This window comes from Schistocerca americana, unplaced genomic scaffold (genome assembly GCF_021461395.2).
Source record: "Schistocerca americana isolate TAMUIC-IGC-003095 unplaced genomic scaffold, iqSchAmer2.1 HiC_scaffold_116, whole genome shotgun sequence".
NCBI classification, from domain to species: Eukaryota; Metazoa; Arthropoda; class Insecta; order Orthoptera; family Acrididae; genus Schistocerca; species Schistocerca americana.
This window is the reverse complement of record NW_025725220.1, coordinates 535,748-563,177: the sequence shown is the minus strand read 5'-3', so window position 1 is coordinate 563,177 and position 27,430 is coordinate 535,748. Positions and strand designations below refer to the sequence as shown.

General features: G+C 54.5%; 66 non-coding genes across 66 annotated transcripts; 13 read left to right on the top strand and 53 right to left on the bottom strand.

The window, feature by feature from the left end:
• Positions 1 to 450: 450 nt before the first annotated feature.
• Positions 451 to 524, bottom strand: Trnai-aau. Its single transcript has one exon. It is a non-coding gene; the product is annotated as a tRNA-Ile (tRNA).
• Positions 525 to 722: 198 nt separating this feature from the next.
• Trnae-uuc lies at positions 723 to 794 on the bottom strand. The gene has a single exon. It is a non-coding gene; the product is annotated as a tRNA-Glu (tRNA).
• A 281-nt stretch (positions 795 to 1,075) lies between these two features.
• On the bottom strand, positions 1,076 to 1,148 carry Trnam-cau. The gene has a single exon. It is a non-coding gene; the product is annotated as a tRNA-Met (tRNA).
• A 293-nt stretch (positions 1,149 to 1,441) lies between these two features.
• Trnag-gcc lies at positions 1,442 to 1,512 on the bottom strand. The gene has a single exon. It is a non-coding gene; the product is annotated as a tRNA-Gly (tRNA).
• A 341-nt stretch (positions 1,513 to 1,853) lies between these two features.
• On the top strand, positions 1,854 to 1,925 carry Trnag-ucc. Its single transcript has one exon. It is a non-coding gene; the product is annotated as a tRNA-Gly (tRNA).
• A 581-nt stretch (positions 1,926 to 2,506) lies between these two features.
• On the bottom strand, positions 2,507 to 2,580 carry Trnai-aau. Its single transcript has one exon. It is a non-coding gene; the product is annotated as a tRNA-Ile (tRNA).
• Positions 2,581 to 2,778: 198 nt separating this feature from the next.
• Trnae-uuc lies at positions 2,779 to 2,850 on the bottom strand. Its single transcript has one exon. It is a non-coding gene; the product is annotated as a tRNA-Glu (tRNA).
• Positions 2,851 to 3,131: 281 nt separating this feature from the next.
• On the bottom strand, positions 3,132 to 3,204 carry Trnam-cau. Its single transcript has one exon. It is a non-coding gene; the product is annotated as a tRNA-Met (tRNA).
• A 293-nt stretch (positions 3,205 to 3,497) lies between these two features.
• On the bottom strand, positions 3,498 to 3,568 carry Trnag-gcc. The gene has a single exon. It is a non-coding gene; the product is annotated as a tRNA-Gly (tRNA).
• Positions 3,569 to 3,909: 341 nt separating this feature from the next.
• On the top strand, positions 3,910 to 3,981 carry Trnag-ucc. The gene has a single exon. It is a non-coding gene; the product is annotated as a tRNA-Gly (tRNA).
• Positions 3,982 to 4,562: 581 nt separating this feature from the next.
• On the bottom strand, positions 4,563 to 4,636 carry Trnai-aau. Its single transcript has one exon. It is a non-coding gene; the product is annotated as a tRNA-Ile (tRNA).
• Positions 4,637 to 4,834: 198 nt separating this feature from the next.
• Trnae-uuc lies at positions 4,835 to 4,906 on the bottom strand. Its single transcript has one exon. It is a non-coding gene; the product is annotated as a tRNA-Glu (tRNA).
• Positions 4,907 to 5,187: 281 nt separating this feature from the next.
• Positions 5,188 to 5,260, bottom strand: Trnam-cau. Its single transcript has one exon. It is a non-coding gene; the product is annotated as a tRNA-Met (tRNA).
• Positions 5,261 to 5,553: 293 nt separating this feature from the next.
• On the bottom strand, positions 5,554 to 5,624 carry Trnag-gcc. The gene has a single exon. It is a non-coding gene; the product is annotated as a tRNA-Gly (tRNA).
• A 341-nt stretch (positions 5,625 to 5,965) lies between these two features.
• Trnag-ucc lies at positions 5,966 to 6,037 on the top strand. Its single transcript has one exon. It is a non-coding gene; the product is annotated as a tRNA-Gly (tRNA).
• Positions 6,038 to 6,618: 581 nt separating this feature from the next.
• Positions 6,619 to 6,692, bottom strand: Trnai-aau. The gene has a single exon. It is a non-coding gene; the product is annotated as a tRNA-Ile (tRNA).
• Positions 6,693 to 6,890: 198 nt separating this feature from the next.
• On the bottom strand, positions 6,891 to 6,962 carry Trnae-uuc. Its single transcript has one exon. It is a non-coding gene; the product is annotated as a tRNA-Glu (tRNA).
• A 281-nt stretch (positions 6,963 to 7,243) lies between these two features.
• Trnam-cau lies at positions 7,244 to 7,316 on the bottom strand. The gene has a single exon. It is a non-coding gene; the product is annotated as a tRNA-Met (tRNA).
• A 293-nt stretch (positions 7,317 to 7,609) lies between these two features.
• Positions 7,610 to 7,680, bottom strand: Trnag-gcc. Its single transcript has one exon. It is a non-coding gene; the product is annotated as a tRNA-Gly (tRNA).
• A 341-nt stretch (positions 7,681 to 8,021) lies between these two features.
• Positions 8,022 to 8,093, top strand: Trnag-ucc. The gene has a single exon. It is a non-coding gene; the product is annotated as a tRNA-Gly (tRNA).
• A 581-nt stretch (positions 8,094 to 8,674) lies between these two features.
• Trnai-aau lies at positions 8,675 to 8,748 on the bottom strand. Its single transcript has one exon. It is a non-coding gene; the product is annotated as a tRNA-Ile (tRNA).
• A 198-nt stretch (positions 8,749 to 8,946) lies between these two features.
• Positions 8,947 to 9,018, bottom strand: Trnae-uuc. The gene has a single exon. It is a non-coding gene; the product is annotated as a tRNA-Glu (tRNA).
• Positions 9,019 to 9,299: 281 nt separating this feature from the next.
• On the bottom strand, positions 9,300 to 9,372 carry Trnam-cau. The gene has a single exon. It is a non-coding gene; the product is annotated as a tRNA-Met (tRNA).
• Positions 9,373 to 9,665: 293 nt separating this feature from the next.
• Positions 9,666 to 9,736, bottom strand: Trnag-gcc. The gene has a single exon. It is a non-coding gene; the product is annotated as a tRNA-Gly (tRNA).
• Positions 9,737 to 10,077: 341 nt separating this feature from the next.
• Trnag-ucc lies at positions 10,078 to 10,149 on the top strand. The gene has a single exon. It is a non-coding gene; the product is annotated as a tRNA-Gly (tRNA).
• A 581-nt stretch (positions 10,150 to 10,730) lies between these two features.
• Trnai-aau lies at positions 10,731 to 10,804 on the bottom strand. The gene has a single exon. It is a non-coding gene; the product is annotated as a tRNA-Ile (tRNA).
• A 198-nt stretch (positions 10,805 to 11,002) lies between these two features.
• On the bottom strand, positions 11,003 to 11,074 carry Trnae-uuc. Its single transcript has one exon. It is a non-coding gene; the product is annotated as a tRNA-Glu (tRNA).
• Positions 11,075 to 11,355: 281 nt separating this feature from the next.
• Trnam-cau lies at positions 11,356 to 11,428 on the bottom strand. Its single transcript has one exon. It is a non-coding gene; the product is annotated as a tRNA-Met (tRNA).
• Positions 11,429 to 11,721: 293 nt separating this feature from the next.
• Trnag-gcc lies at positions 11,722 to 11,792 on the bottom strand. The gene has a single exon. It is a non-coding gene; the product is annotated as a tRNA-Gly (tRNA).
• A 341-nt stretch (positions 11,793 to 12,133) lies between these two features.
• Positions 12,134 to 12,205, top strand: Trnag-ucc. Its single transcript has one exon. It is a non-coding gene; the product is annotated as a tRNA-Gly (tRNA).
• A 581-nt stretch (positions 12,206 to 12,786) lies between these two features.
• On the bottom strand, positions 12,787 to 12,860 carry Trnai-aau. The gene has a single exon. It is a non-coding gene; the product is annotated as a tRNA-Ile (tRNA).
• Positions 12,861 to 13,058: 198 nt separating this feature from the next.
• Trnae-uuc lies at positions 13,059 to 13,130 on the bottom strand. Its single transcript has one exon. It is a non-coding gene; the product is annotated as a tRNA-Glu (tRNA).
• Positions 13,131 to 13,411: 281 nt separating this feature from the next.
• Positions 13,412 to 13,484, bottom strand: Trnam-cau. The gene has a single exon. It is a non-coding gene; the product is annotated as a tRNA-Met (tRNA).
• Positions 13,485 to 13,777: 293 nt separating this feature from the next.
• Positions 13,778 to 13,848, bottom strand: Trnag-gcc. The gene has a single exon. It is a non-coding gene; the product is annotated as a tRNA-Gly (tRNA).
• Positions 13,849 to 14,189: 341 nt separating this feature from the next.
• On the top strand, positions 14,190 to 14,261 carry Trnag-ucc. Its single transcript has one exon. It is a non-coding gene; the product is annotated as a tRNA-Gly (tRNA).
• A 581-nt stretch (positions 14,262 to 14,842) lies between these two features.
• Positions 14,843 to 14,916, bottom strand: Trnai-aau. The gene has a single exon. It is a non-coding gene; the product is annotated as a tRNA-Ile (tRNA).
• Positions 14,917 to 15,114: 198 nt separating this feature from the next.
• Positions 15,115 to 15,186, bottom strand: Trnae-uuc. Its single transcript has one exon. It is a non-coding gene; the product is annotated as a tRNA-Glu (tRNA).
• A 281-nt stretch (positions 15,187 to 15,467) lies between these two features.
• Positions 15,468 to 15,540, bottom strand: Trnam-cau. Its single transcript has one exon. It is a non-coding gene; the product is annotated as a tRNA-Met (tRNA).
• Positions 15,541 to 15,833: 293 nt separating this feature from the next.
• On the bottom strand, positions 15,834 to 15,904 carry Trnag-gcc. The gene has a single exon. It is a non-coding gene; the product is annotated as a tRNA-Gly (tRNA).
• A 341-nt stretch (positions 15,905 to 16,245) lies between these two features.
• Positions 16,246 to 16,317, top strand: Trnag-ucc. Its single transcript has one exon. It is a non-coding gene; the product is annotated as a tRNA-Gly (tRNA).
• A 581-nt stretch (positions 16,318 to 16,898) lies between these two features.
• Positions 16,899 to 16,972, bottom strand: Trnai-aau. The gene has a single exon. It is a non-coding gene; the product is annotated as a tRNA-Ile (tRNA).
• Positions 16,973 to 17,170: 198 nt separating this feature from the next.
• Positions 17,171 to 17,242, bottom strand: Trnae-uuc. The gene has a single exon. It is a non-coding gene; the product is annotated as a tRNA-Glu (tRNA).
• A 281-nt stretch (positions 17,243 to 17,523) lies between these two features.
• On the bottom strand, positions 17,524 to 17,596 carry Trnam-cau. Its single transcript has one exon. It is a non-coding gene; the product is annotated as a tRNA-Met (tRNA).
• Positions 17,597 to 17,889: 293 nt separating this feature from the next.
• On the bottom strand, positions 17,890 to 17,960 carry Trnag-gcc. Its single transcript has one exon. It is a non-coding gene; the product is annotated as a tRNA-Gly (tRNA).
• Positions 17,961 to 18,301: 341 nt separating this feature from the next.
• On the top strand, positions 18,302 to 18,373 carry Trnag-ucc. Its single transcript has one exon. It is a non-coding gene; the product is annotated as a tRNA-Gly (tRNA).
• Positions 18,374 to 18,954: 581 nt separating this feature from the next.
• Positions 18,955 to 19,028, bottom strand: Trnai-aau. Its single transcript has one exon. It is a non-coding gene; the product is annotated as a tRNA-Ile (tRNA).
• A 198-nt stretch (positions 19,029 to 19,226) lies between these two features.
• Positions 19,227 to 19,298, bottom strand: Trnae-uuc. Its single transcript has one exon. It is a non-coding gene; the product is annotated as a tRNA-Glu (tRNA).
• Positions 19,299 to 19,579: 281 nt separating this feature from the next.
• On the bottom strand, positions 19,580 to 19,652 carry Trnam-cau. Its single transcript has one exon. It is a non-coding gene; the product is annotated as a tRNA-Met (tRNA).
• Positions 19,653 to 19,945: 293 nt separating this feature from the next.
• Positions 19,946 to 20,016, bottom strand: Trnag-gcc. The gene has a single exon. It is a non-coding gene; the product is annotated as a tRNA-Gly (tRNA).
• Positions 20,017 to 20,357: 341 nt separating this feature from the next.
• On the top strand, positions 20,358 to 20,429 carry Trnag-ucc. The gene has a single exon. It is a non-coding gene; the product is annotated as a tRNA-Gly (tRNA).
• Positions 20,430 to 21,010: 581 nt separating this feature from the next.
• On the bottom strand, positions 21,011 to 21,084 carry Trnai-aau. Its single transcript has one exon. It is a non-coding gene; the product is annotated as a tRNA-Ile (tRNA).
• Positions 21,085 to 21,282: 198 nt separating this feature from the next.
• On the bottom strand, positions 21,283 to 21,354 carry Trnae-uuc. The gene has a single exon. It is a non-coding gene; the product is annotated as a tRNA-Glu (tRNA).
• A 281-nt stretch (positions 21,355 to 21,635) lies between these two features.
• Positions 21,636 to 21,708, bottom strand: Trnam-cau. The gene has a single exon. It is a non-coding gene; the product is annotated as a tRNA-Met (tRNA).
• Positions 21,709 to 22,001: 293 nt separating this feature from the next.
• Trnag-gcc lies at positions 22,002 to 22,072 on the bottom strand. Its single transcript has one exon. It is a non-coding gene; the product is annotated as a tRNA-Gly (tRNA).
• A 341-nt stretch (positions 22,073 to 22,413) lies between these two features.
• Trnag-ucc lies at positions 22,414 to 22,485 on the top strand. Its single transcript has one exon. It is a non-coding gene; the product is annotated as a tRNA-Gly (tRNA).
• A 581-nt stretch (positions 22,486 to 23,066) lies between these two features.
• Trnai-aau lies at positions 23,067 to 23,140 on the bottom strand. Its single transcript has one exon. It is a non-coding gene; the product is annotated as a tRNA-Ile (tRNA).
• Positions 23,141 to 23,338: 198 nt separating this feature from the next.
• Trnae-uuc lies at positions 23,339 to 23,410 on the bottom strand. Its single transcript has one exon. It is a non-coding gene; the product is annotated as a tRNA-Glu (tRNA).
• A 281-nt stretch (positions 23,411 to 23,691) lies between these two features.
• On the bottom strand, positions 23,692 to 23,764 carry Trnam-cau. Its single transcript has one exon. It is a non-coding gene; the product is annotated as a tRNA-Met (tRNA).
• Positions 23,765 to 24,057: 293 nt separating this feature from the next.
• Trnag-gcc lies at positions 24,058 to 24,128 on the bottom strand. The gene has a single exon. It is a non-coding gene; the product is annotated as a tRNA-Gly (tRNA).
• Positions 24,129 to 24,469: 341 nt separating this feature from the next.
• Trnag-ucc lies at positions 24,470 to 24,541 on the top strand. The gene has a single exon. It is a non-coding gene; the product is annotated as a tRNA-Gly (tRNA).
• Positions 24,542 to 25,122: 581 nt separating this feature from the next.
• On the bottom strand, positions 25,123 to 25,196 carry Trnai-aau. Its single transcript has one exon. It is a non-coding gene; the product is annotated as a tRNA-Ile (tRNA).
• Positions 25,197 to 25,394: 198 nt separating this feature from the next.
• On the bottom strand, positions 25,395 to 25,466 carry Trnae-uuc. Its single transcript has one exon. It is a non-coding gene; the product is annotated as a tRNA-Glu (tRNA).
• Positions 25,467 to 25,747: 281 nt separating this feature from the next.
• On the bottom strand, positions 25,748 to 25,820 carry Trnam-cau. The gene has a single exon. It is a non-coding gene; the product is annotated as a tRNA-Met (tRNA).
• Positions 25,821 to 26,113: 293 nt separating this feature from the next.
• On the bottom strand, positions 26,114 to 26,184 carry Trnag-gcc. The gene has a single exon. It is a non-coding gene; the product is annotated as a tRNA-Gly (tRNA).
• A 341-nt stretch (positions 26,185 to 26,525) lies between these two features.
• Positions 26,526 to 26,597, top strand: Trnag-ucc. The gene has a single exon. It is a non-coding gene; the product is annotated as a tRNA-Gly (tRNA).
• A 581-nt stretch (positions 26,598 to 27,178) lies between these two features.
• Positions 27,179 to 27,252, bottom strand: Trnai-aau. The gene has a single exon. It is a non-coding gene; the product is annotated as a tRNA-Ile (tRNA).
• Positions 27,253 to 27,430: the final 178 nt, after the last annotated feature.

The window sequence follows — 27,430 nt, the reverse complement described above, 5'->3', positions numbered from 1 at the left end:
GAGCTGACGCTCTCAAATCGGCCTATATCAAAACGACAAGCACGAGAAACGACTGAGAGAGGTAAGGAGAGGCGAGGCGATGGACACACAGCACGCCCCCTTCATTTCACGGTGGCGTCTCCCTGGCCGAATCGGGCTGTAGCTCCGAAAACAAAGGAGAAACAAAAATAGGAAGTAAAACTGCCAATAGTGCCCTGTGTTCCCATGCGCTCACCCGCCCAAGTACTGACAAGGGCCAAAGTTGTTACGCATCGGCAATCGGACATTTTCTTTCATTTTCTCTAACCAGTGTATTCAAGATATTATGGCCATTGCCGAGTGAATGCTGTAGTGCTTCCCGACGAGTCGGGTTCGGATCCTCTGTCAACTTCCACGCAGGGTGATGATCATTTGGTCATCACACTCGCCAGCTGAAATCGGCGCTGCCTTTTCGCAGTAGTAAAAGAGAAGTGGCCCGTGGGGGGATCGAACCCACGACCTTCGCGTTATTAGCACGACGCTCTAACCAACTGAGCTAACGGGCCTCGGCAGATGCAGCTGCTCAGCCCTACGCTGGAATCAGGTGGCATGAAGCCATACACCATTCCTATGGTCGTCGTGTGTCTGCTTCCCTAGTCTATATTCTGCTGACGGTCACGAAACAGTAGCTATATTGCGAGCAGGACGGGAAACGGCCGCTCGGACAGCTCAAACTTGTCACGATTAGTGTGGAAAAAATTCCGTTCCGGTACCGGGAATCGAACCCGGGCCTCCTGGGTGAAAGCCAGGTATCCTAGCCACTAGACCACACCGGATGCGGCCGTTTCATTCGACCGTTCGTACGGTCGCTTGTCGCATTGTCGCTCTCTTTGCGAGCATCTTTGCACATACTGACTGGCAAGGCGCGCACCTCAAACGTCGCAGAGCAATGCTTTTGGCTTCATGCTCTGCTGGGAGAAGAGGAATAGGGAAGCTGTATGTAGCAATAACAGGAAGTAAACATTTTCCCGCTGAAGCGTTGAAACGTTGTGGATAACAAACAAGAAATAAGTTGGCGCCCTAGCAACAGCACCACCTTCAGTCACAGAAAATTAGATGCCCCGGGTGAGGATCGAACTCACGACCTTAAGATTATGAGACTTACGCGCTGCCTACTGCGCTACCGAGGCAGGCGATCGTTAGACCTTCTGGAATCTTGGTAAGTACCGAATACAAGTGGTAGAGAGTCTGCACTCCCTGGCTCATTTTTTCTGTTGCTACACGTGCATTCACGGCGCGGCAGGCAACTTGCGATGCTAGGCCGACGCCAGTATGTACAATAGCACGCAGGAGTCCAAACGAGCAGTCGTCCGCGCTGCATGATTGGTTCTTTCCACACGGAATCCCGCGGTTCATTCTCATGGCTCACGCAGTTCGAGTGCGAAAGACACGCAGCACCCCTACCGGAGAAAAAACAAAATGATGCATCGGCCGGGAATCGAACCCGGGCCGCCCGCGTGGCAGGCGAGCATTCTACCACTGAACCACCGATGCTCGGGCCAGCGGTACCTTCACGCTGCTTCCCGAGCAGATGACTCAAGGGAAAGTGGGACTGCCGTCAAGCGCCGTAGCATTCTGTGGAGAAGATGCTGCAGACGCTGAATCCTGCACTGCACTGCTTAAAGATGCCGCCAGAACGCGGTCCTCTGCGTACTCTTGCGTCGCCGGCGCCGACTCTTGCCAAAGGATGCGAAATGTGCGCGGATACGCTGTCCGAATGCGTCTGGATGTGCTCCCCTAGCCTGCCTCGAAATGCGCCTGCCGGGTACGATCACCTTCGGCCGCTGCCGACAGGCGGGAAGCCGACTCAGCGCGGTGGCGGGGCGCTCGCTTGTGCGGTGGTGGTGTAGTGGTCAGCATAGTTGCCTTCCAAGCAGTTGATCCGGGTTCGATTCCCGGCCACCGCAGCAGGCTTTTAATTTCGCGTATGAGTACTTTTGCCACGCGCTCTTAAACTATTGTTTTTTCGCCCTCTTACTCGCTGCATACCAGCCCTTAGTGTGTCTCGACTTGTCTCGACTTTGCTCAGCTGACGCGAGAGCTGACGCTCTCAAATCGGCCTATATCAAAACGACAAGCACGAGAAACGACTGAGAGAGGTAAGGAGAGGCGAGGCGATGGACACACAGCACGCCCCCTTCATTTCACGGTGGCGTCTCCCTGGCCGAATCGGGCTGTAGCTCCGAAAACAAAGGAGAAACAAAAATAGGAAGTAAAACTGCCAATAGTGCCCTGTGTTCCCATGCGCTCACCCGCCCAAGTACTGACAAGGGCCAAAGTTGTTACGCATCGGCAATCGGACATTTTCTTTCATTTTCTCTAACCAGTGTATTCAAGATATTATGGCCATTGCCGAGTGAATGCTGTAGTGCTTCCCGACGAGTCGGGTTCGGATCCTCTGTCAACTTCCACGCAGGGTGATGATCATTTGGTCATCACACTCGCCAGCTGAAATCGGCGCTGCCTTTTCGCAGTAGTAAAAGAGAAGTGGCCCGTGGGGGGATCGAACCCACGACCTTCGCGTTATTAGCACGACGCTCTAACCAACTGAGCTAACGGGCCTCGGCAGATGCAGCTGCTCAGCCCTACGCTGGAATCAGGTGGCATGAAGCCATACACCATTCCTATGGTCGTCGTGTGTCTGCTTCCCTAGTCTATATTCTGCTGACGGTCACGAAACAGTAGCTATATTGCGAGCAGGACGGGAAACGGCCGCTCGGACAGCTCAAACTTGTCACGATTAGTGTGGAAAAAATTCCGTTCCGGTACCGGGAATCGAACCCGGGCCTCCTGGGTGAAAGCCAGGTATCCTAGCCACTAGACCACACCGGATGCGGCCGTTTCATTCGACCGTTCGTACGGTCGCTTGTCGCATTGTCGCTCTCTTTGCGAGCATCTTTGCACATACTGACTGGCAAGGCGCGCACCTCAAACGTCGCAGAGCAATGCTTTTGGCTTCATGCTCTGCTGGGAGAAGAGGAATAGGGAAGCTGTATGTAGCAATAACAGGAAGTAAACATTTTCCCGCTGAAGCGTTGAAACGTTGTGGATAACAAACAAGAAATAAGTTGGCGCCCTAGCAACAGCACCACCTTCAGTCACAGAAAATTAGATGCCCCGGGTGAGGATCGAACTCACGACCTTAAGATTATGAGACTTACGCGCTGCCTACTGCGCTACCGAGGCAGGCGATCGTTAGACCTTCTGGAATCTTGGTAAGTACCGAATACAAGTGGTAGAGAGTCTGCACTCCCTGGCTCATTTTTTCTGTTGCTACACGTGCATTCACGGCGCGGCAGGCAACTTGCGATGCTAGGCCGACGCCAGTATGTACAATAGCACGCAGGAGTCCAAACGAGCAGTCGTCCGCGCTGCATGATTGGTTCTTTCCACACGGAATCCCGCGGTTCATTCTCATGGCTCACGCAGTTCGAGTGCGAAAGACACGCAGCACCCCTACCGGAGAAAAAACAAAATGATGCATCGGCCGGGAATCGAACCCGGGCCGCCCGCGTGGCAGGCGAGCATTCTACCACTGAACCACCGATGCTCGGGCCAGCGGTACCTTCACGCTGCTTCCCGAGCAGATGTCTCAAGGGAAAGTGGGACTGCCGTCAAGCGCCGTAGCATTCTGTGGAGAAGATGCTGCAGACGCTGAATCCTGCACTGCACTGCTTAAAGATGCCGCCAGAACGCGGTCCTCTGCGTACTCTTGCGTCGCCGGCGCCGACTCTTGCCAAAGGATGCGAAATGTGCGCGGATACGCTGTCCGAATGCGTCTGGATGTGCTCCCCTAGCCTGCCTCGAAATGCGCCTGCCGGGTACGATCACCTTCGGCCGCTGCCGACAGGCGGGAAGCCGACTCAGCGCGGTGGCGGGGCGCTCGCTTGTGCGGTGGTGGTGTAGTGGTCAGCATAGTTGCCTTCCAAGCAGTTGATCCGGGTTCGATTCCCGGCCACCGCAGCAGGCTTTTAATTTCGCGTATGAGTACTTTTGCCACGCGCTCTTAAACTATTGTTTTTTCGCCCTCTTACTCGCTGCATACCAGCCCTTAGTGTGTCTCGACTTGTCTCGACTTTGCTCAGCTGACGCGAGAGCTGACGCTCTCAAATCGGCCTATATCAAAACGACAAGCACGAGAAACGACTGAGAGAGGTAAGGAGAGGCGAGGCGATGGACACACAGCACGCCCCCTTCATTTCACGGTGGCGTCTCCCTGGCCGAATCGGGCTGTAGCTCCGAAAACAAAGGAGAAACAAAAATAGGAAGTAAAACTGCCAATAGTGCCCTGTGTTCCCATGCGCTCACCCGCCCAAGTACTGACAAGGGCCAAAGTTGTTACGCATCGGCAATCGGACATTTTCTTTCATTTTCTCTAACCAGTGTATTCAAGATATTATGGCCATTGCCGAGTGAATGCTGTAGTGCTTCCCGACGAGTCGGGTTCGGATCCTCTGTCAACTTCCACGCAGGGTGATGATCATTTGGTCATCACACTCGCCAGCTGAAATCGGCGCTGCCTTTTCGCAGTAGTAAAAGAGAAGTGGCCCGTGGGGGGATCGAACCCACGACCTTCGCGTTATTAGCACGACGCTCTAACCAACTGAGCTAACGGGCCTCGGCAGATGCAGCTGCTCAGCCCTACGCTGGAATCAGGTGGCATGAAGCCATACACCATTCCTATGGTCGTCGTGTGTCTGCTTCCCTAGTCTATATTCTGCTGACGGTCACGAAACAGTAGCTATATTGCGAGCAGGACGGGAAACGGCCGCTCGGACAGCTCAAACTTGTCACGATTAGTGTGGAAAAAATTCCGTTCCGGTACCGGGAATCGAACCCGGGCCTCCTGGGTGAAAGCCAGGTATCCTAGCCACTAGACCACACCGGATGCGGCCGTTTCATTCGACCGTTCGTACGGTCGCTTGTCGCATTGTCGCTCTCTTTGCGAGCATCTTTGCACATACTGACTGGCAAGGCGCGCACCTCAAACGTCGCAGAGCAATGCTTTTGGCTTCATGCTCTGCTGGGAGAAGAGGAATAGGGAAGCTGTATGTAGCAATAACAGGAAGTAAACATTTTCCCGCTGAAGCGTTGAAACGTTGTGGATAACAAACAAGAAATAAGTTGGCGCCCTAGCAACAGCACCACCTTCAGTCACAGAAAATTAGATGCCCCGGGTGAGGATCGAACTCACGACCTTAAGATTATGAGACTTACGCGCTGCCTACTGCGCTACCGAGGCAGGCGATCGTTAGACCTTCTGGAATCTTGGTAAGTACCGAATACAAGTGGTAGAGAGTCTGCACTCCCTGGCTCATTTTTTCTGTTGCTACACGTGCATTCACGGCGCGGCAGGCAACTTGCGATGCTAGGCCGACGCCAGTATGTACAATAGCACGCAGGAGTCCAAACGAGCAGTCGTCCGCGCTGCATGATTGGTTCTTTCCACACGGAATCCCGCGGTTCATTCTCATGGCTCACGCAGTTCGAGTGCGAAAGACACGCAGCACCCCTACCGGAGAAAAAACAAAATGATGCATCGGCCGGGAATCGAACCCGGGCCGCCCGCGTGGCAGGCGAGCATTCTACCACTGAACCACCGATGCTCGGGCCAGCGGTACCTTCACGCTGCTTCCCGAGCAGATGTCTCAAGGGAAAGTGGGACTGCCGTCAAGCGCCGTAGCATTCTGTGGAGAAGATGCTGCAGACGCTGAATCCTGCACTGCACTGCTTAAAGATGCCGCCAGAACGCGGTCCTCTGCGTACTCTTGCGTCGCCGGCGCCGACTCTTGCCAAAGGATGCGAAATGTGCGCGGATACGCTGTCCGAATGCGTCTGGATGTGCTCCCCTAGCCTGCCTCGAAATGCGCCTGCCGGGTACGATCACCTTCGGCCGCTGCCGACAGGCGGGAAGCCGACTCAGCGCGGTGGCGGGGCGCTCGCTTGTGCGGTGGTGGTGTAGTGGTCAGCATAGTTGCCTTCCAAGCAGTTGATCCGGGTTCGATTCCCGGCCACCGCAGCAGGCTTTTAATTTCGCGTATGAGTACTTTTGCCACGCGCTCTTAAACTATTGTTTTTTCGCCCTCTTACTCGCTGCATACCAGCCCTTAGTGTGTCTCGACTTGTCTCGACTTTGCTCAGCTGACGCGAGAGCTGACGCTCTCAAATCGGCCTATATCAAAACGACAAGCACGAGAAACGACTGAGAGAGGTAAGGAGAGGCGAGGCGATGGACACACAGCACGCCCCCTTCATTTCACGGTGGCGTCTCCCTGGCCGAATCGGGCTGTAGCTCCGAAAACAAAGGAGAAACAAAAATAGGAAGTAAAACTGCCAATAGTGCCCTGTGTTCCCATGCGCTCACCCGCCCAAGTACTGACAAGGGCCAAAGTTGTTACGCATCGGCAATCGGACATTTTCTTTCATTTTCTCTAACCAGTGTATTCAAGATATTATGGCCATTGCCGAGTGAATGCTGTAGTGCTTCCCGACGAGTCGGGTTCGGATCCTCTGTCAACTTCCACGCAGGGTGATGATCATTTGGTCATCACACTCGCCAGCTGAAATCGGCGCTGCCTTTTCGCAGTAGTAAAAGAGAAGTGGCCCGTGGGGGGATCGAACCCACGACCTTCGCGTTATTAGCACGACGCTCTAACCAACTGAGCTAACGGGCCTCGGCAGATGCAGCTGCTCAGCCCTACGCTGGAATCAGGTGGCATGAAGCCATACACCATTCCTATGGTCGTCGTGTGTCTGCTTCCCTAGTCTATATTCTGCTGACGGTCACGAAACAGTAGCTATATTGCGAGCAGGACGGGAAACGGCCGCTCGGACAGCTCAAACTTGTCACGATTAGTGTGGAAAAAATTCCGTTCCGGTACCGGGAATCGAACCCGGGCCTCCTGGGTGAAAGCCAGGTATCCTAGCCACTAGACCACACCGGATGCGGCCGTTTCATTCGACCGTTCGTACGGTCGCTTGTCGCATTGTCGCTCTCTTTGCGAGCATCTTTGCACATACTGACTGGCAAGGCGCGCACCTCAAACGTCGCAGAGCAATGCTTTTGGCTTCATGCTCTGCTGGGAGAAGAGGAATAGGGAAGCTGTATGTAGCAATAACAGGAAGTAAACATTTTCCCGCTGAAGCGTTGAAACGTTGTGGATAACAAACAAGAAATAAGTTGGCGCCCTAGCAACAGCACCACCTTCAGTCACAGAAAATTAGATGCCCCGGGTGAGGATCGAACTCACGACCTTAAGATTATGAGACTTACGCGCTGCCTACTGCGCTACCGAGGCAGGCGATCGTTAGACCTTCTGGAATCTTGGTAAGTACCGAATACAAGTGGTAGAGAGTCTGCACTCCCTGGCTCATTTTTTCTGTTGCTACACGTGCATTCACGGCGCGGCAGGCAACTTGCGATGCTAGGCCGACGCCAGTATGTACAATAGCACGCAGGAGTCCAAACGAGCAGTCGTCCGCGCTGCATGATTGGTTCTTTCCACACGGAATCCCGCGGTTCATTCTCATGGCTCACGCAGTTCGAGTGCGAAAGACACGCAGCACCCCTACCGGAGAAAAAACAAAATGATGCATCGGCCGGGAATCGAACCCGGGCCGCCCGCGTGGCAGGCGAGCATTCTACCACTGAACCACCGATGCTCGGGCCAGCGGTACCTTCACGCTGCTTCCCGAGCAGATGTCTCAAGGGAAAGTGGGACTGCCGTCAAGCGCCGTAGCATTCTGTGGAGAAGATGCTGCAGACGCTGAATCCTGCACTGCACTGCTTAAAGATGCCGCCAGAACGCGGTCCTCTGCGTACTCTTGCGTCGCCGGCGCCGACTCTTGCCAAAGGATGCGAAATGTGCGCGGATACGCTGTCCGAATGCGTCTGGATGTGCTCCCCTAGCCTGCCTCGAAATGCGCCTGCCGGGTACGATCACCTTCGGCCGCTGCCGACAGGCGGGAAGCCGACTCAGCGCGGTGGCGGGGCGCTCGCTTGTGCGGTGGTGGTGTAGTGGTCAGCATAGTTGCCTTCCAAGCAGTTGATCCGGGTTCGATTCCCGGCCACCGCAGCAGGCTTTTAATTTCGCGTATGAGTACTTTTGCCACGCGCTCTTAAACTATTGTTTTTTCGCCCTCTTACTCGCTGCATACCAGCCCTTAGTGTGTCTCGACTTGTCTCGACTTTGCTCAGCTGACGCGAGAGCTGACGCTCTCAAATCGGCCTATATCAAAACGACAAGCACGAGAAACGACTGAGAGAGGTAAGGAGAGGCGAGGCGATGGACACACAGCACGCCCCCGTCATTTCACGGTGGCGTCTCCCTGGCCGAATCGGGCTGTAGCTCCGAAAACAAAGGAGAAACAAAAATAGGAAGTAAAACTGCCAATAGTGCCCTGTGTTCCCATGCGCTCACCCGCCCAAGTACTGACAAGGGCCAAAGTTGTTACGCATCGGCAATCGGACATTTTCTTTCATTTTCTCTAACCAGTGTATTCAAGATATTATGGCCATTGCCGAGTGAATGCTGTAGTGCTTCCCGACGAGTCGGGTTCGGATCCTCTGTCAACTTCCACGCAGGGTGATGATCATTTGGTCATCACACTCGCCAGCTGAAATCGGCGCTGCCTTTTCGCAGTAGTAAAAGAGAAGTGGCCCGTGGGGGGATCGAACCCACGACCTTCGCGTTATTAGCACGACGCTCTAACCAACTGAGCTAACGGGCCTCGGCAGATGCAGCTGCTCAGCCCTACGCTGGAATCAGGTGGCATGAAGCCATACACCATTCCTATGGTCGTCGTGTGTCTGCTTCCCTAGTCTATATTCTGCTGACGGTCACGAAACAGTAGCTATATTGCGAGCAGGACGGGAAACGGCCGCTCGGACAGCTCAAACTTGTCACGATTAGTGTGGAAAAAATTCCGTTCCGGTACCGGGAATCGAACCCGGGCCTCCTGGGTGAAAGCCAGGTATCCTAGCCACTAGACCACACCGGATGCGGCCGTTTCATTCGACCGTTCGTACGGTCGCTTGTCGCATTGTCGCTCTCTTTGCGAGCATCTTTGCACATACTGACTGGCAAGGCGCGCACCTCAAACGTCGCAGAGCAATGCTTTTGGCTTCATGCTCTGCTGGGAGAAGAGGAATAGGGAAGCTGTATGTAGCAATAACAGGAAGTAAACATTTTCCCGCTGAAGCGTTGAAACGTTGTGGATAACAAACAAGAAATAAGTTGGCGCCCTAGCAACAGCACCACCTTCAGTCACAGAAAATTAGATGCCCCGGGTGAGGATCGAACTCACGACCTTAAGATTATGAGACTTACGCGCTGCCTACTGCGCTACCGAGGCAGGCGATCGTTAGACCTTCTGGAATCTTGGTAAGTACCGAATACAAGTGGTAGAGAGTCTGCACTCCCTGGCTCATTTTTTCTGTTGCTACACGTGCATTCACGGCGCGGCAGGCAACTTGCGATGCTAGGCCGACGCCAGTATGTACAATAGCACGCAGGAGTCCAAACGAGCAGTCGTCCGCGCTGCATGATTGGTTCTTTCCACACGGAATCCCGCGGTTCATTCTCATGGCTCACGCAGTTCGAGTGCGAAAGACACGCAGCACCCCTACCGGAGAAAAAACAAAATGATGCATCGGCCGGGAATCGAACCCGGGCCGCCCGCGTGGCAGGCGAGCATTCTACCACTGAACCACCGATGCTCGGGCCAGCGGTACCTTCACGCTGCTTCCCGAGCAGATGTCTCAAGGGAAAGTGGGACTGCCGTCAAGCGCCGTAGCATTCTGTGGAGAAGATGCTGCAGACGCTGAATCCTGCACTGCACTGCTTAAAGATGCCGCCAGAACGCGGTCCTCTGCGTACTCTTGCGTCGCCGGCGCCGACTCTTGCCAAAGGATGCGAAATGTGCGCGGATACGCTGTCCGAATGCGTCTGGATGTGCTCCCCTAGCCTGCCTCGAAATGCGCCTGCCGGGTACGATCACCTTCGGCCGCTGCCGACAGGCGGGAAGCCGACTCAGCGCGGTGGCGGGGCGCTCGCTTGTGCGGTGGTGGTGTAGTGGTCAGCATAGTTGCCTTCCAAGCAGTTGATCCGGGTTCGATTCCCGGCCACCGCAGCAGGCTTTTAATTTCGCGTATGAGTACTTTTGCCACGCGCTCTTAAACTATTGTTTTTTCGCCCTCTTACTCGCTGCATACCAGCCCTTAGTGTGTCTCGACTTGTCTCGACTTTGCTCAGCTGACGCGAGAGCTGACGCTCTCAAATCGGCCTATATCAAAACGACAAGCACGAGAAACGACTGAGAGAGGTAAGGAGAGGCGAGGCGATGGACACACAGCACGCCCCCTTCATTTCACGGTGGCGTCTCCCTGGCCGAATCGGGCTGTAGCTCCGAAAACAAAGGAGAAACAAAAATAGGAAGTAAAACTGCCAATAGTGCCCTGTGTTCCCATGCGCTCACCCGCCCAAGTACTGACAAGGGCCAAAGTTGTTACGCATCGGCAATCGGACATTTTCTTTCATTTTCTCTAACCAGTGTATTCAAGATATTATGGCCATTGCCGAGTGAATGCTGTAGTGCTTCCCGACGAGTCGGGTTCGGATCCTCTGTCAACTTCCACGCAGGGTGATGATCATTTGGTCATCACACTCGCCAGCTGAAATCGGCGCTGCCTTTTCGCAGTAGTAAAAGAGAAGTGGCCCGTGGGGGGATCGAACCCACGACCTTCGCGTTATTAGCACGACGCTCTAACCAACTGAGCTAACGGGCCTCGGCAGATGCAGCTGCTCAGCCCTACGCTGGAATCAGGTGGCATGAAGCCATACACCATTCCTATGGTCGTCGTGTGTCTGCTTCCCTAGTCTATATTCTGCTGACGGTCACGAAACAGTAGCTATATTGCGAGCAGGACGGGAAACGGCCGCTCGGACAGCTCAAACTTGTCACGATTAGTGTGGAAAAAATTCCGTTCCGGTACCGGGAATCGAACCCGGGCCTCCTGGGTGAAAGCCAGGTATCCTAGCCACTAGACCACACCGGATGCGGCCGTTTCATTCGACCGTTCGTACGGTCGCTTGTCGCATTGTCGCTCTCTTTGCGAGCATCTTTGCACATACTGACTGGCAAGGCGCGCACCTCAAACGTCGCAGAGCAATGCTTTTGGCTTCATGCTCTGCTGGGAGAAGAGGAATAGGGAAGCTGTATGTAGCAATAACAGGAAGTAAACATTTTCCCGCTGAAGCGTTGAAACGTTGTGGATAACAAACAAGAAATAAGTTGGCGCCCTAGCAACAGCACCACCTTCAGTCACAGAAAATTAGATGCCCCGGGTGAGGATCGAACTCACGACCTTAAGATTATGAGACTTACGCGCTGCCTACTGCGCTACCGAGGCAGGCGATCGTTAGACCTTCTGGAATCTTGGTAAGTACCGAATACAAGTGGTAGAGAGTCTGCACTCCCTGGCTCATTTTTTCTGTTGCTACACGTGCATTCACGGCGCGGCAGGCAACTTGCGATGCTAGGCCGACGCCAGTATGTACAATAGCACGCAGGAGTCCAAACGAGCAGTCGTCCGCGCTGCATGATTGGTTCTTTCCACACGGAATCCCGCGGTTCATTCTCATGGCTCACGCAGTTCGAGTGCGAAAGACACGCAGCACCCCTACCGGAGAAAAAACAAAATGATGCATCGGCCGGGAATCGAACCCGGGCCGCCCGCGTGGCAGGCGAGCATTCTACCACTGAACCACCGATGCTCGGGCCAGCGGTACCTTCACGCTGCTTCCCGAGCAGATGTCTCAAGGGAAAGTGGGACTGCCGTCAAGCGCCGTAGCATTCTGTGGAGAAGATGCTGCAGACGCTGAATCCTGCACTGCACTGCTTAAAGATGCCGCCAGAACGCGGTCCTCTGCGTACTCTTGCGTCGCCGGCGCCGACTCTTGCCAAAGGATGCGAAATGTGCGCGGATACGCTGTCCGAATGCGTCTGGATGTGCTCCCCTAGCCTGCCTCGAAATGCGCCTGCCGGGTACGATCACCTTCGGCCGCTGCCGACAGGCGGGAAGCCGACTCAGCGCGGTGGCGGGGCGCTCGCTTGTGCGGTGGTGGTGTAGTGGTCAGCATAGTTGCCTTCCAAGCAGTTGATCCGGGTTCGATTCCCGGCCACCGCAGCAGGCTTTTAATTTCGCGTATGAGTACTTTTGCCACGCGCTCTTAAACTATTGTTTTTTCGCCCTCTTACTCGCTGCATACCAGCCCTTAGTGTGTCTCGACTTGTCTCGACTTTGCTCAGCTGACGCGAGAGCTGACGCTCTCAAATCGGCCTATATCAAAACGACAAGCACGAGAAACGACTGAGAGAGGTAAGGAGAGGCGAGGCGATGGACACACAGCACGCCCCCTTCATTTCACGGTGGCGTCTCCCTGGCCGAATCGGGCTGTAGCTCCGAAAACAAAGGAGAAACAAAAATAGGAAGTAAAACTGCCAATAGTGCCCTGTGTTCCCATGCGCTCACCCGCCCAAGTACTGACAAGGGCCAAAGTTGTTACGCATCGGCAATCGGACATTTTCTTTCATTTTCTCTAACCAGTGTATTCAAGATATTATGGCCATTGCCGAGTGAATGCTGTAGTGCTTCCCGACGAGTCGGGTTCGGATCCTCTGTCAACTTCCACGCAGGGTGATGATCATTTGGTCATCACACTCGCCAGCTGAAATCGGCGCTGCCTTTTCGCAGTAGTAAAAGAGAAGTGGCCCGTGGGGGGATCGAACCCACGACCTTCGCGTTATTAGCACGACGCTCTAACCAACTGAGCTAACGGGCCTCGGCAGATGCAGCTGCTCAGCCCTACGCTGGAATCAGGTGGCATGAAGCCATACACCATTCCTATGGTCGTCGTGTGTCTGCTTCCCTAGTCTATATTCTGCTGACGGTCACGAAACAGTAGCTATATTGCGAGCAGGACGGGAAACGGCCGCTCGGACAGCTCAAACTTGTCACGATTAGTGTGGAAAAAATTCCGTTCCGGTACCGGGAATCGAACCCGGGCCTCCTGGGTGAAAGCCAGGTATCCTAGCCACTAGACCACACCGGATGCGGCCGTTTCATTCGACCGTTCGTACGGTCGCTTGTCGCATTGTCGCTCTCTTTGCGAGCATCTTTGCACATACTGACTGGCAAGGCGCGCACCTCAAACGTCGCAGAGCAATGCTTTTGGCTTCATGCTCTGCTGGGAGAAGAGGAATAGGGAAGCTGTATGTAGCAATAACAGGAAGTAAACATTTTCCCGCTGAAGCGTTGAAACGTTGTGGATAACAAACAAGAAATAAGTTGGCGCCCTAGCAACAGCACCACCTTCAGTCACAGAAAATTAGATGCCCCGGGTGAGGATCGAACTCACGACCTTAAGATTATGAGACTTACGCGCTGCCTACTGCGCTACCGAGGCAGGCGATCGTTAGACCTTCTGGAATCTTGGTAAGTACCGAATACAAGTGGTAGAGAGTCTGCACTCCCTGGCTCATTTTTTCTGTTGCTACACGTGCATTCACGGCGCGGCAGGCAACTTGCGATGCTAGGCCGACGCCAGTATGTACAATAGCACGCAGGAGTCCAAACGAGCAGTCGTCCGCGCTGCATGATTGGTTCTTTCCACACGGAATCCCGCGGTTCATTCTCATGGCTCACGCAGTTCGAGTGCGAAAGACACGCAGCACCCCTACCGGAGAAAAAACAAAATGATGCATCGGCCGGGAATCGAACCCGGGCCGCCCGCGTGGCAGGCGAGCATTCTACCACTGAACCACCGATGCTCGGGCCAGCGGTACCTTCACGCTGCTTCCCGAGCAGATGTCTCAAGGGAAAGTGGGACTGCCGTCAAGCGCCGTAGCATTCTGTGGAGAAGATGCTGCAGACGCTGAATCCTGCACTGCACTGCTTAAAGATGCCGCCAGAACGCGGTCCTCTGCGTACTCTTGCGTCGCCGGCGCCGACTCTTGCCAAAGGATGCGAAATGTGCGCGGATACGCTGTCCGAATGCGTCTGGATGTGCTCCCCTAGCCTGCCTCGAAATGCGCCTGCCGGGTACGATCACCTTCGGCCGCTGCCGACAGGCGGGAAGCCGACTCAGCGCGGTGGCGGGGCGCTCGCTTGTGCGGTGGTGGTGTAGTGGTCAGCATAGTTGCCTTCCAAGCAGTTGATCCGGGTTCGATTCCCGGCCACCGCAGCAGGCTTTTAATTTCGCGTATGAGTACTTTTGCCACGCGCTCTTAAACTATTGTTTTTTCGCCCTCTTACTCGCTGCATACCAGCCCTTAGTGTGTCTCGACTTGTCTCGACTTTGCTCAGCTGACGCGAGAGCTGACGCTCTCAAATCGGCCTATATCAAAACGACAAGCACGAGAAACGACTGAGAGAGGTAAGGAGAGGCGAGGCGATGGACACACAGCACGCCCCCTTCATTTCACGGTGGCGTCTCCCTGGCCGAATCGGGCTGTAGCTCCGAAAACAAAGGAGAAACAAAAATAGGAAGTAAAACTGCCAATAGTGCCCTGTGTTCCCATGCGCTCACCCGCCCAAGTACTGACAAGGGCCAAAGTTGTTACGCATCGGCAATCGGACATTTTCTTTCATTTTCTGTAACCAGTGTATTCAAGATATTATGGCCATTGCCGAGTGAATGCTGTAGTGCTTCCCGACGAGTCGGGTTCGGATCCTCTGTCAACTTCCACGCAGGGTGATGATCATTTGGTCATCACACTCGCCAGCTGAAATCGGCGCTGCCTTTTCGCAGTAGTAAAAGAGAAGTGGCCCGTGGGGGGATCGAACCCACGACCTTCGCGTTATTAGCACGACGCTCTAACCAACTGAGCTAACGGGCCTCGGCAGATGCAGTTGCTCAGCCCTACGCTGGAATCAGGTGGCATGAAGCCATACACCATTCCTATGGTCGTCGTGTGTCTGCTTCCCTAGTCTATATTCTGCTGACGGTCACGAAACAGTAGCTATATTGCGAGCAGGACGGGAAACGGCCGCTCGGACAGCTCAAACTTGTCACGATTCGTGTGGAAAAAATTCCGTTCCGGTACCGGGAATCGAACCCGGGCCTCCTGGGTGAAAGCCAGGTATCCCAGCCACTAGACCACACCGGATGCGGCCGTTTCATTCGACCGTTCGTACGGTCGCTTGTCGCATTGTCGCTCTCTTTGCGAGCATCTTTGCACATACTGACTGGCAAGGCGCGCACCTCAAACGTCGCAGAGCAATGCTTTTGGCTTCATGCTCTGCTGGGAGAAGAGGAATAGGGAAGCTGTATGTAGCAATAACAGGAAGTAAACATTTTCCCGCTGAAGCGTTGAAACGTTGTGGATAACAAACAAGAAATAAGTTGGCGCCCTAGCAACAGCACCACCTTCAGTCACAGAAAATTAGATGCCCCGGGTGAGGATCGAACTCACGACCTTAAGATTATGAGACTTACGCGCTGCCTACTGCGCTACCGAGGCAGGCGATCGTTAGACCTTCTGGAATCTTGGTAAGTACCGAATACAAGTGGTAGAGAGTCTGCACTCCCTGGCTCATTTTTTCTGTTGCTACACGTGCATTCACGGCGCGGCAGGCAACTTGCGATGCTAGGCCGACGCCAGTATGTACAATAGCACGCAGGAGTCCAAACGAGCAGTCGTCCGCGCTGCATGATTGGTTCTTTCCACACGGAATCCCGCGGTTCATTCTCATGGCTCACGCAGTTCGAGTGCGAAAGACACGCAGCACCCCTACCGGAGAAAAAACAAAATGATGCATCGGCCGGGAATCGAACCCGGGCCGCCCGCGTGGCAGGCGAGCATTCTACCACTGAACCACCGATGCTCGGGCCAGCGGTACCTTCACGCTGCTTCCCGAGCAGATGTCTCAAGGGAAAGTGGGACTGCCGTCAAGCGCCGTAGCATTCTGTGGAGAAGATGCTGCAGACGCTGAATCCTGCACTGCACTGCTTAAAGATGCCGCCAGAACGCGGTCCTCTGCGTACTCTTGCGTCGCCGGCGCCGACTCTTGCCAAAGGATGCGAAATGTGCGCGGATACGCTGTCCGAATGCGTCTGGATGTGCTCCCCTAGCCTGCCTCGAAATGCGCCTGCCGGGTACGATCACCTTCGGCCGCTGCCGACAGGCGGGAAGCCGACTCAGCGCGGTGGCGGGGCGCTCGCTTGTGCGGTGGTGGTGTAGTGGTCAGCATAGTTGCCTTCCAAGCAGTTGATCCGGGTTCGATTCCCGGCCACCGCAGCAGGCTTTTAATTTCGCGTATGAGTACTTTTGCCACGCGCTCTTAAACTATTGTTTTTTCGCCCTCTTACTCGCTGCATACCAGCCCTTAGTGTGTCTCGACTTGTCTCGACTTTGCTCAGCTGACGCGAGAGCTGACGCTCTCAAATCGGCCTATATCAAAACGACAAGCACGAGAAACGACTGAGAGAGGTAAGGAGAGGCGAGGCGATGGACACACAGCACGCCCCCTTCATTTCACGGTGGCGTCTCCCTGGCCGAATCGGGCTGTAGCTCCGAAAACAAAGGAGAAACAAAAATAGGAAGTAAAACTGCCAATAGTGCCCTGTGTTCCCATGCGCTCACCCGCCCAAGTACTGACAAGGGCCAAAGTTGTTACGCATCGGCAATCGGACATTTTCTTTCATTTTCTCTAACCAGTGTATTCAAGATATTATGGCCATTGCCGAGTGAATGCTGTAGTGCTTCCCGACGAGTCGGGTTCGGATCCTCTGTCAACTTCCACGCAGGGTGATGATCATTTGGTCATCACACTCGCCAGCTGAAATCGGCGCTGCCTTTTCGCAGTAGTAAAAGAGAAGTGGCCCGTGGGGGGATCGAACCCACGACCTTCGCGTTATTAGCACGACGCTCTAACCAACTGAGCTAACGGGCCTCGGCAGATGCAGCTGCTCAGCCCTACGCTGGAATCAGGTGGCATGAAGCCATACACCATTCCTATGGTCGTCGTGTGTCTGCTTCCCTAGTCTATATTCTGCTGACGGTCACGAAACAGTAGCTATATTGCGAGCAGGACGGGAAACGGCCGCTCGGACAGCTCAAACTTGTCACGATTAGTGTGGAAAAAATTCCGTTCCGGTACCGGGAATCGAACCCGGGCCTCCTGGGTGAAAGCCAGGTATCCTAGCCACTAGACCACACCGGATGCGGCCGTTTCATTCGACCGTTCGTACGGTCGCTTGTCGCATTGTCGCTCTCTTTGCGAGCATCTTTGCACATACTGACTGGCAAGGCGCGCACCTCAAACGTCGCAGAGCAATGCTTTTGGCTTCATGCTCTGCTGGGAGAAGAGGAATAGGGAAGCTGTATGTAGCAATAACAGGAAGTAAACATTTTCCCGCTGAAGCGTTGAAACGTTGTGGATAACAAACAAGAAATAAGTTGGCGCCCTAGCAACAGCACCACCTTCAGTCACAGAAAATTAGATGCCCCGGGTGAGGATCGAACTCACGACCTTAAGATTATGAGACTTACGCGCTGCCTACTGCGCTACCGAGGCAGGCGATCGTTAGACCTTCTGGAATCTTGGTAAGTACCGAATACAAGTGGTAGAGAGTCTGCACTCCCTGGCTCATTTTTTCTGTTGCTACACGTGCATTCACGGCGCGGCAGGCAACTTGCGATGCTAGGCCGACGCCAGTATGTACAATAGCACGCAGGAGTCCAAACGAGCAGTCGTCCGCGCTGCATGATTGGTTCTTTCCACACGGAATCCCGCGGTTCATTCTCATGGCTCACGCAGTTCGAGTGCGAAAGACACGCAGCACCCCTACCGGAGAAAAAACAAAATGATGCATCGGCCGGGAATCGAACCCGGGCCGCCCGCGTGGCAGGCGAGCATTCTACCACTGAACCACCGATGCTCGGGCCAGCGGTACCTTCACGCTGCTTCCCGAGCAGATGTCTCAAGGGAAAGTGGGACTGCCGTCAAGCGCCGTAGCATTCTGTGGAGAAGATGCTGCAGACGCTGAATCCTGCACTGCACTGCTTAAAGATGCCGCCAGAACGCGGTCCTCTGCGTACTCTTGCGTCGCCGGCGCCGACTCTTGCCAAAGGATGCGAAATGTGCGCGGATACGCTGTCCGAATGCGTCTGGATGTGCTCCCCTAGCCTGCCTCGAAATGCGCCTGCCGGGTACGATCACCTTCGGCCGCTGCCGACAGGCGGGAAGCCGACTCAGCGCGGTGGCGGGGCGCTCGCTTGTGCGGTGGTGGTGTAGTGGTCAGCATAGTTGCCTTCCAAGCAGTTGATCCGGGTTCGATTCCCGGCCACCGCAGCAGGCTTTTAATTTCGCGTATGAGTACTTTTGCCACGCGCTCTTAAACTATTGTTTTTTCGCCCTCTTACTCGCTGCATACCAGCCCTTAGTGTGTCTCGACTTGTCTCGACTTTGCTCAGCTGACGCGAGAGCTGACGCTCTCAAATCGGCCTATATCAAAACGACAAGCACGAGAAACGACTGAGAGAGGTAAGGAGAGGCGAGGCGATGGACACACAGCACGCCCCCTTCATTTCACGGTGGCGTCTCCCTGGCCGAATCGGGCTGTAGCTCCGAAAACAAAGGAGAAACAAAAATAGGAAGTAAAACTGCCAATAGTGCCCTGTGTTCCCATGCGCTCACCCGCCCAAGTACTGACAAGGGCCAAAGTTGTTACGCATCGGCAATCGGACATTTTCTTTCATTTTCTGTAACCAGTGTATTCAAGATATTATGGCCATTGCCGAGTGAATGCTGTAGTGCTTCCCGACGAGTCGGGTTCGGATCCTCTGTCAACTTCCACGCAGGGTGATGATCATTTGGTCATCACACTCGCCAGCTGAAATCGGCGCTGCCTTTTCGCAGTAGTAAAAGAGAAGTGGCCCGTGGGGGGATCGAACCCACGACCTTCGCGTTATTAGCACGACGCTCTAACCAACTGAGCTAACGGGCCTCGGCAGATGCAGTTGCTCAGCCCTACGCTGGAATCAGGTGGCATGAAGCCATACACCATTCCTATGGTCGTCGTGTGTCTGCTTCCCTAGTCTATATTCTGCTGACGGTCACGAAACAGTAGCTATATTGCGAGCAGGACGGGAAACGGCCGCTCGGACAGCTCAAACTTGTCACGATTCGTGTGGAAAAAATTCCGTTCCGGTACCGGGAATCGAACCCGGGCCTCCTGGGTGAAAGCCAGGTATCCCAGCCACTAGACCACACCGGATGCGGCCGTTTCATTCGACCGTTCGTACGGTCGCTTGTCGCATTGTCGCTCTCTTTGCGAGCATCTTTGCACATACTGACTGGCAAGGCGCGCACCTCAAACGTCGCAGAGCAATGCTTTTGGCTTCATGCTCTGCTGGGAGAAGAGGAATAGGGAAGCTGTATGTAGCAATAACAGGAAGTAAACATTTTCCCGCTGAAGCGTTGAAACGTTGTGGATAACAAACAAGAAATAAGTTGGCGCCCTAGCAACAGCACCACCTTCAGTCACAGAAAATTAGATGCCCCGGGTGAGGATCGAACTCACGACCTTAAGATTATGAGACTTACGCGCTGCCTACTGCGCTACCGAGGCAGGCGATCGTTAGACCTTCTGGAATCTTGGTAAGTACCGAATACAAGTGGTAGAGAGTCTGCACTCCCTGGCTCATTTTTTCTGTTGCTACACGTGCATTCACGGCGCGGCAGGCAACTTGCGATGCTAGGCCGACGCCAGTATGTACAATAGCACGCAGGAGTCCAAACGAGCAGTCGTCCGCGCTGCATGATTGGTTCTTTCCACACGGAATCCCGCGGTTCATTCTCATGGCTCACGCAGTTCGAGTGCGAAAGACACGCAGCACCCCTACCGGAGAAAAAACAAAATGATGCATCGGCCGGGAATCGAACCCGGGCCGCCCGCGTGGCAGGCGAGCATTCTACCACTGAACCACCGATGCTCGGGCCAGCGGTACCTTCACGCTGCTTCCCGAGCAGATGTCTCAAGGGAAAGTGGGACTGCCGTCAAGCGCCGTAGCATTCTGTGGAGAAGATGCTGCAGACGCTGAATCCTGCACTGCACTGCTTAAAGATGCCGCCAGAACGCGGTCCTCTGCGTACTCTTGCGTCGCCGGCGCCGACTCTTGCCAAAGGATGCGAAATGTGCGCGGATACGCTGTCCGAATGCGTCTGGATGTGCTCCCCTAGCCTGCCTCGAAATGCGCCTGCCGGGTACGATCACCTTCGGCCGCTGCCGACAGGCGGGAAGCCGACTCAGCGCGGTGGCGGGGCGCTCGCTTGTGCGGTGGTGGTGTAGTGGTCAGCATAGTTGCCTTCCAAGCAGTTGATCCGGGTTCGATTCCCGGCCACCGCAGCAGGCTTTTAATTTCGCGTATGAGTACTTTTGCCACGCGCTCTTAAACTATTGTTTTTTCGCCCTCTTACTCGCTGCATACCAGCCCTTAGTGTGTCTCGACTTGTCTCGACTTTGCTCAGCTGACGCGAGAGCTGACGCTCTCAAATCGGCCTATATCAAAACGACAAGCACGAGAAACGACTGAGAGAGGTAAGGAGAGGCGAGGCGATGGACACACAGCACGCCCCCTTCATTTCACGGTGGCGTCTCCCTGGCCGAATCGGGCTGTAGCTCCGAAAACAAAGGAGAAACAAAAATAGGAAGTAAAACTGCCAATAGTGCCCTGTGTTCCCATGCGCTCACCCGCCCAAGTACTGACAAGGGCCAAAGTTGTTACGCATCGGCAATCGGACATTTTCTTTCATTTTCTCTAACCAGTGTATTCAAGATATTATGGCCATTGCCGAGTGAATGCTGTAGTGCTTCCCGACGAGTCGGGTTCGGATCCTCTGTCAACTTCCACGCAGGGTGATGATCATTTGGTCATCACACTCGCCAGCTGAAATCGGCGCTGCCTTTTCGCAGTAGTAAAAGAGAAGTGGCCCGTGGGGGGATCGAACCCACGACCTTCGCGTTATTAGCACGACGCTCTAACCAACTGAGCTAACGGGCCTCGGCAGATGTAGCTGCTCAGCCCTACGCTGGAATCAGGTGGCATGAAGCCATACACCATTCCTATGGTCGTCGTGTGTCTGCTTCCCTAGTCTATATTCTGCTGACGGTCACGAAACAGTAGCTATATTGCGAGCAGGACGGGAAACGGCCGCTCGGACAGCTCAAACTTGTCACGATTCGTGTGGAAAAAATTCCGTTCCGGTACCGGGAATCGAACCCGGGCCTCCTGGGTGAAAGCCAGGTATCCTAGCCACTAGACCACACCGGATGCGGCCGTTTCATTCGACCGTTCGTACGGTCGCTTGTCGCATTGTCGCTCTCTTTGCGAGCATCTTTGCACATACTGACTGGCAAGGCGCGCACCTCAAACGTCGCAGAGCAATGCTTTTGGCTTCATGCTCTGCTGGGAGAAGAGGAATAGGGAAGCTGTATGTAGCAATAACAGGAAGTAAACATTTTCCCGCTGAAGCGTTGAAACGTTGTGGATAACAAACAAGAAATAAGTTGGCGCCCTAGCAACAGCACCACCTTCAGTCACAGAAAATTAGATGCCCCGGGTGAGGATCGAACTCACGACCTTAAGATTATGAGACTTACGCGCTGCCTACTGCGCTACCGAGGCAGGCGATCGTTAGACCTTCTGGAATCTTGGTAAGTACCGAATACAAGTGGTAGAGAGTCTGCACTCCCTGGCTCATTTTTTCTGTTGCTACACGTGCATTCACGGCGCGGCAGGCAACTTGCGATGCTAGGCCGACGCCAGTATGTACAATAGCACGCAGGAGTCCAAACGAGCAGTCGTCCGCGCTGCATGATTGGTTCTTTCCACACGGAATCCCGCGGTTCATTCTCATGGCTCACGCAGTTCGAGTGCGAAAGACACGCAGCACCCCTACCGGAGAAAAAACAAAATGATGCATCGGCCGGGAATCGAACCCGGGCCGCCCGCGTGGCAGGCGAGCATTCTACCACTGAACCACCGATGCTCGGGCCAGCGGTATCTTCACGCTGCTTCCCGAGCAGATGTCTCAAGGGAAAGTGGGACTGCCGTCAAGCGCCGTAGCATTCTGTGGAGAAGATGCTGCAGACGCTGAATCCTGCACTGCACTGCTTAAAGATGCCGCCAGAACGCGGTCCTCTGCGTACTCTTGCGTCGCCGGCGCCGACTCTTGCCAAAGGATGCGAAATGTGCGCGGATACGCTGTCCGAATGCGTCTGGATGTGCTCCCCTAGCCTGCCTCGAAATGCGCCTGCCGGGTACGATCACCTTCGGCCGCTGCCGACAGGCGGGAAGCCGACTCAGCGCGGTGGCGGGGCGCTCGCTTGTGCGGTGGTGGTGTAGTGGTCAGCATAGTTGCCTTCCAAGCAGTTGATCCGGGTTCGATTCCCGGCCACCGCAGCAGGCTTTTAATTTCGCGTATGAGTACTTTTGCCACGCGCTCTTAAACTATTGTTTTTTCGCCCTCTTACTCGCTGCATACCAGCCCTTAGTGTGTCTCGACTTGTCTCGACTTTGCTCAGCTGACGCGAGAGCTGACGCTCTCAAATCGGCCTATATCAAAACGACAAGCACGAGAAACGACTGAGAGAGGTAAGGAGAGGCGAGGCGATGGACACACAGCACGCCCCCTTCATTTCACGGTGGCGTCTCCCTGGCCGAATCGGGCTGTAGCTCCGAAAACAAAGGAGAAACAAAAATAGGAAGTAAAACTGCCAATAGTGCCCTGTGTTCCCATGCGCTCACCCGCCCAAGTACTGACAAGGGCCAAAGTTGTTACGCATCGGCAATCGGACATTTTCTTTCATTTTCTCTAACCAGTGTATTCAAGATATTATGGCCATTGCCGAGTGAATGCTGTAGTGCTTCCCGACGAGTCGGGTTCGGATCCTCTGTCAACTTCCACGCAGGGTGATGATCATTTGGTCATCACACTCGCCAGCTGAAATCGGCGCTGCCTTTTCGCAGTAGTAAAAGAGAAGTGGCCCGTGGGGGGATCGAACCCACGACCTTCGCGTTATTAGCACGACGCTCTAACCAACTGAGCTAACGGGCCTCGGCAGATGCAGCTGCTCAGCCCTACGCTGGAATCAGGTGGCATGAAGCCATACACCATTCCTATGGTCGTCGTGTGTCTGCTTCCCTAGTCTATATTCTGCTGACGGTCACGAAACAGTAGCTATATTGCGAGCAGGACGGGAAACGGCCGCTCGGACAGCTCAAACTTGTCACGATTAGTGTGGAAAAAATTCCGTTCCGGTACCGGGAATCGAACCCGGGCCTCCTGGGTGAAAGCCAGGTATCCTAGCCACTAGACCACACCGGATGCGGCCGTTTCATTCGACCGTTCGTACGGTCGCTTGTCGCATTGTCGCTCTCTTTGCGAGCATCTTTGCACATACTGACTGGCAAGGCGCGCACCTCAAACGTCGCAGAGCAATGCTTTTGGCTTCATGCTCTGCTGGGAGAAGAGGAATAGGGAAGCTGTATGTAGCAATAACAGGAAGTAAACATTTTCCCGCTGAAGCGTTGAAACGTTGTGGATAACAAACAAGAAATAAGTTGGCGCCCTAGCAACAGCACCACCTTCAGTCACAGAAAATTAGATGCCCCGGGTGAGGATCGAACTCACGACCTTAAGATTATGAGACTTACGCGCTGCCTACTGCGCTACCGAGGCAGGCGATCGTTAGACCTTCTGGAATCTTGGTAAGTACCGAATACAAGTGGTAGAGAGTCTGCACTCCCTGGCTCATTTTTTCTGTTGCTACACGTGCATTCACGGCGCGGCAGGCAACTTGCGATGCTAGGCCGACGCCAGTATGTACAATAGCACGCAGGAGTCCAAACGAGCAGTCGTCCGCGCTGCATGATTGGTTCTTTCCACACGGAATCCCGCGGTTCATTCTCATGGCTCACGCAGTTCGAGTGCGAAAGACACGCAGCACCCCTACCGGAGAAAAAACAAAATGATGCATCGGCCGGGAATCGAACCCGGGCCGCCCGCGTGGCAGGCGAGCATTCTACCACTGAACCACCGATGCTCGGGCCAGCGGTACCTTCACGCTGCTTCCCGAGCAGATGTCTCAAGGGAAAGTGGGACTGCCGTCAAGCGCCGTAGCATTCTGTGGAGAAGATGCTGCAGACGCTGAATCCTGCACTGCACTGCTTAAAGATGCCGCCAGAACGCGGTCCTCTGCGTACTCTTGCGTCGCCGGCGCCGACTCTTGCCAAAGGATGCGAAATGTGCGCGGATACGCTGTCCGAATGCGTCTGGATGTGCTCCCCTAGCCTGCCTCGAAATGCGCCTGCCGGGTACGATCACCTTCGGCCGCTGCCGACAGGCGGGAAGCCGACTCAGCGCGGTGGCGGGGCGCTCGCTTGTGCGGTGGTGGTGTAGTGGTCAGCATAGTTGCCTTCCAAGCAGTTGATCCGGGTTCGATTCCCGGCCACCGCAGCAGGCTTTTAATTTCGCGTATGAGTACTTTTGCCACGCGCTCTTAAACTATTGTTTTTTCGCCCTCTTACTCGCTGCATACCAGCCCTTAGTGTGTCTCGACTTGTCTCGACTTTGCTCAGCTGACGCGAGAGCTGACGCTCTCAAATCGGCCTATATCAAAACGACAAGCACGAGAAACGACTGAGAGAGGTAAGGAGAGGCGAGGCGATGGACACACAGCACGCCCCCTTCATTTCACGGTGGCGTCTCCCTGGCCGAATCGGGCTGTAGCTCCGAAAACAAAGGAGAAACAAAAATAGGAAGTAAAACTGCCAATAGTGCCCTGTGTTCCCATGCGCTCACCCGCCCAAGTACTGACAAGGGCCAAAGTTGTTACGCATCGGCAATCGGACATTTTCTTTCATTTTCTCTAACCAGTGTATTCAAGATATTATGGCCATTGCCGAGTGAATGCTGTAGTGCTTCCCGACGAGTCGGGTTCGGATCCTCTGTCAACTTCCACGCAGGGTGATGATCATTTGGTCATCACACTCGCCAGCTGAAATCGGCGCTGCCTTTTCGCAGTAGTAAAAGAGAAGTGGCCCGTGGGGGGATCGAACCCACGACCTTCGCGTTATTAGCACGACGCTCTAACCAACTGAGCTAACGGGCCTCGGCAGATGCAGCTGCTCAGCCCTACGCTGGAATCAGGTGGCATGAAGCCATACACCATTCCTATGGTCGTCGTGTGTCTGCTTCCCTAGTCTATATTCTGCTGACGGTCACGAAACAGTAGCTATATTGCGAGCAGGACGGGAAACGGCCGCTCGGACAGCTCAAACTTGTCACGATTAGTGTGGAAAAAATTCCGTTCCGGTACCGGGAATCGAACCCGGGCCTCCTGGGTGAAAGCCAGGTATCCTAGCCACTAGACCACACCGGATGCGGCCGTTTCATTCGACCGTTCGTACGGTCGCTTGTCGCATTGTCGCTCTCTTTGCGAGCATCTTTGCACATACTGACTGGCAAGGCGCGCACCTCAAACGTCGCAGAGCAATGCTTTTGGCTTCATGCTCTGCTGGGAGAAGAGGAATAGGGAAGCTGTATGTAGCAATAACAGGAAGTAAACATTTTCCCGCTGAAGCGTTGAAACGTTGTGGATAACAAACAAGAAATAAGTTGGCGCCCTAGCAACAGCACCACCTTCAGTCACAGAAAATTAGATGCCCCGGGTGAGGATCGAACTCACGACCTTAAGATTATGAGACTTACGCGCTGCCTACTGCGCTACCGAGGCAGACGATCGTTAGACCTTCTGGAATCTTGGTAAGTACCGAATACAAGTGGTAGAGAGTCTGCACTCCCTGGCTCATTTTTTCTGTTGCTACACGTGCATTCACGGCGCGGCAGGCAACTTGCGATGCTAGGCCGACGCCAGTATGTACAATAGCACGCAGGAGTCCAAACGAGCAGTCGTCCGCGCTGCATGATTGGTTCTTTCCACACGGAATCCCGCGGTTCATTCTCATGGCTCACGCAGTTCGAGTGCGAAAGACACGCAGCACCCCTACCGGAGAAAAAACAAAATGATGCATCGGCCGGGAATCGAACCCGGGCCGCCCGCGTGGCAGGCGAGCATTCTACCACTGAACCACCGATGCTCGGGCCAGCGGTACCTTCACGCTGCTTCCCGAGCAGATGTCTCAAGGGAAAGTGGGACTGCCGTCAAGCGCCGTAGCATTCTGTGGAGAAGATGCTGCAGACGCTGAATCCTGCACTGCACTGCTTAAAGATGCCGCCAGAACGCGGTCCTCTGCGTACTCTTGCGTCGCCGGCGCCGACTCTTGCCAAAGGATGCGAAATGTGCGCGGATACGCTGTCCGAATGCGTCTGGATGTGCTCCCCTAGCCTGCCTCGAAATGCGCCTGCCGGGTACGATCACCTTCGGCCGCTGCCGACAGGCGGGAAGCCGACTCAGCGCGGTGGCGGGGCGCTCGCTTGTGCGGTGGTGGTGTAATGGTCAGCATAGTTGCCTTCCAAGCAGTTGATCCGGGTTCGATTCCCGGCCACCGCAGCAGGCTTTTAATTTCGCGTATGAGTACTTTTGCCACGCGCTCTTAAACTATTGTTTTTTCGCCCTCTTACTCGCTGCATACCAGCCCTTAGTGTGTCTCGACTTGTCTCGACTTTGCTCAGCTGACGCGAGAGCTGACGCTCTCAAATCGGCCTATATCAAAACGACAAGCACGAGAAACGACTGAGAGAGGTAAGGAGAGGCGAGGCGATGGACACACAGCACGCCCCCTTCATTTCACGGTGGCGTCTCCCTGGCCGAATCGGGCTGTAGCTCCGAAAACAAAGGAGAAACAAAAATAGGAAGTAAAACTGCCAATAGTGCCCTGTGTTCCCATGCGCTCACCCGCCCAAGTACTGACAAGGGCCAAAGTTGTTACGCATCGGCAATCGGACATTTTCTTTCATTTTCTCTAACCAGTGTATTCAAGATATTATGGCCATTGCCGAGTGAATGCTGTAGTGCTTCCCGACGAGTCGGGTTCGGATCCTCTGTCAACTTCCACGCAGGGTGATGATCATTTGGTCATCACACTCGCCAGCTGAAATCGGCGCTGCCTTTTCGCAGTAGTAAAAGAGAAGTGGCCCGTGGGGGGATCGAACCCACGACCTTCGCGTTATTAGCACGACGCTCTAACCAACTGAGCTAACGGGCCTCGGCAGATGCAGCTGCTCAGCCCTACGCTGGAATCAGGTGGCATGAAGCCATACACCATTCCTATGGTCGTCGTGTGTCTGCTTCCCTAGTCTATATTCTGCTGACGGTCACGAAACAGTAGCTATATTGCGAGCAGGACGGGAAACGGCCGCTCGGACAGCTCAAACTTGTCACGA